This window comes from Arachis hypogaea, chromosome 9, assembly GCF_003086295.3.
Source record: "Arachis hypogaea cultivar Tifrunner chromosome 9, arahy.Tifrunner.gnm2.J5K5, whole genome shotgun sequence".
Taxonomy (NCBI): Eukaryota; Viridiplantae; Streptophyta; class Magnoliopsida; order Fabales; family Fabaceae; genus Arachis; species Arachis hypogaea.
In genome coordinates, this window is record NC_092044.1 from 102,124,340 (window position 1) to 102,127,137 (window position 2,798).

At 34.6% G+C, this 2,798-nt stretch overlaps 1 non-coding gene across 1 annotated transcript; it reads right to left on the minus strand.

Moving 5' to 3' along the window:
* Window positions 1-1,691: 1,691 nt before the first annotated feature.
* On the minus strand, window positions 1,692-1,799 carry LOC112713920 (small nucleolar RNA R71). The gene has a single exon (XR_003158880.1). It is a non-coding gene; the product is annotated as a small nucleolar RNA R71 (small nucleolar RNA).
* Window positions 1,800-2,798: the final 999 nt, after the last annotated feature.

Consider the following 2,798-nt stretch of genomic DNA (forward strand, 5'->3'; position numbering starts at 1 on the left):
ATGCTTTCTTGTGTTATTCTTGTTGATTGAGATCAATTATTGCTTTTAGTTTCAAGTCTTTTCTCATTTTTTCCATGTTTAAGGTTTTTGCCCACCAAGTGTTTGACAAAATGTCAACCATAGTTTTAGGCTAATTTTTTTTTTCTTGTCTTGGGAAAAGTGAGCAATTGGGTTCCTAGAGTTGGAATGTCCAACATTTAGTGTCAATTCTTGGATTGTTAATTGTTCTTGTTCCCACTAATGCTAATTTGTTGCTAAAGCAATTAGCACGCAATTTAGGATTTGTGGGTTAAGAACACTTTTGTCAAATCAAATTAGTTGTTTCTTGTAAGTCAAGTCAAATTTTCAATTTTAAAAAGATTCTATCTTTTCAAAATCTTTTTCAAAAATCAAATCTTTTTCATTTTTTTATTATCTTCGAAAATTCTTAAAATTTATTTCCAAAATCTTTTTCTTATCTTTATTTCAAAATTTCGAAAACTTTACTAACAATTAATGTGATTGATTCAAAAATTTGAAGTTTGTTACTTTCTTGTTAAGGTTCAATCTTTAAATTCTAGAATCATATCTTTTAGTTTCTTGTTAGTCAAGTAATCAAATTTTAATTTTAAAAATTAATTCTTTTTCAAAATATCTTTTCTATCATATCTTTTTCAAAATTTTATCTTTTTCCAAAAATTTGATTTCAAAATATCTTCCAACTTCTTATCTTTTCAAAATTAAATTTCAAATCTTTTTCAACTAACTAGTTGACTTTTTGTTTGTTTTAACTATATCTTATCTTTTTCAAAACCACCTAACTACTTTCCTCTCTCTAATTTTCGAAAATTACCTCCCTCTTTTTCAAAATTCTTTTAATTAACTAATTGTTTTAAATTTTAATTTTAATTTTATTTCCTCTCTTAATTTTCGAAAATCACTAACTTATTTTTCAAAATTTATTTTCAAAAACTCCTCCCTTTCATCTTCTTCTATTTATTTATTTATTTACTAACACTTCTCTTCATCTCAAGAATCTGAACCTATCTTCACCCTTGTGTTTGGATTCTTCATTCTTCTTCACTCTTATCCCCTTCTTCTTCTACTAACATAAAGGAATCTCTATACTGTGACATAGAGGATTCCTCTTCCTTTGCTGTTCTCTTCTTTCTCATATGAGCAGGAACAAGGAAAAAGGCATTCTTGTTTAAGCTGATCTGGAACCTGAAAGGACTCTGAAGAGGAAAGTAAGAGAAGCTAAATTACAACAATCCAGAGACAACCTTACTGAAATTTTCGAACAAGAAAAGGATATGGCAGCCGAACCTAACAACAATAATGCAAGGAGGATGCTTGGTGATTACACTACACCTACTTCCAAGTTTGATGGAAGAAGCATCTCAATCCCTACTATTGGAGCAAACAATTTTGAGCTAAAACCTCAACTGGTTGCTCTACTGCAACAGAACTGCAAGTTCCATGGACTTCCATCAGAAGATCCTTACCAGTTTTTAACTGAGTTCTTGGAGATCTGTGAGACTGTTAAGACTAATGGAGTAGATCCTGAAGTCTACAGGCTCATGCTTTTCCCCTTTGCTGTAAGAGACAGAGCTAGAATATGGATGGATTCACAACCTAAAGATAGCCTGGACTCATGGAATAAGCTAGTCGAGGCCTTCTTGGCTAAGTTCTTTCCTCCTCAAAAGCTGAGCAAGCTTAGAGTGGATGTTCAGACCTTCAAATAAAAAGATGGTGAATCCCTTTATGAAGCTTGGGAAAGATACAAGCAGATGACCAAAAGGTGTCCTTCTTATATGCTTTCAGAATGGACCATTTTGGATATATTCTATTATGGTCTATCTGAATTCTCTAAGATGTCACTGGACCATTCTGCAGGTGGATCTATCCACCTAAAAAAATGCCTGCAGAAGCTCAAGAACTCATTGACATGGTTGCAAATAACCAATTCATGTATACTTCTGAGAGGAATTCTGTGAGTAATGGGACGCCTCAGAGGAAGGGAGTTCTTGAAATTGATGCTTTGAATGCCATACTAGCTCAGAACAAAATATTGACTTAACAAGTCAACATAATTTCTCAAAGTCTGAATGGATGGCAAGATGCATCCAACAATACTAAAGAGGCATCTTCTGAAGAAGAAGCTTATAATCCTGAGAACCCTACAATAGCAGAGGTAAATTATATGGGTGAACCCTATAAAAACACCTATAATTCATCATGGAGAAATCATCCAAATTTCTCATGGAAGGATCAAAAAAAGCCTCAACAAGGCTTTAATAATGGTGGAAGAAATAGGCTCAGCAATAGCAAGCCTTATCCATCATCTTCTCAGCAACAGACAGAGAATTCTGAGCAGAGCACCTCTAATTTAGCAAACTTAGTCTCTGATCTGTCTAAGGCCACTTTAAGTTTCATGAGTGAAACAAGGTCTTCCATTAGAATTCTGGAGGCACAAGTGGGCCAGCTGAGTAAGAAAATCACTGAAACTCCTCCTAGTACTCCCCCAAGCAACACTGAAGAGAATCCAAAAAGAGAGTGCAAGGCCATTGACATAATCAACATGGCCGAACCTAGAGAGGAAGGAGAGGACATGAATCACAATGAGGAAGACCTCATGGGACGTCTCTCAAGCAAGAAGGAGTTCCCTATTGAGAACCTAAAAGAATCTGAGGCTCATATAGAGACCATAGAGATTCCAGTAAACCTCCTTCTGCCATTCATGAGCTCTGACAACTATTCTTTCTCTGAAAAGGATGAAGATGTAACTTGAGAGCAAGTCGCTCAATATCTAGGAGCCA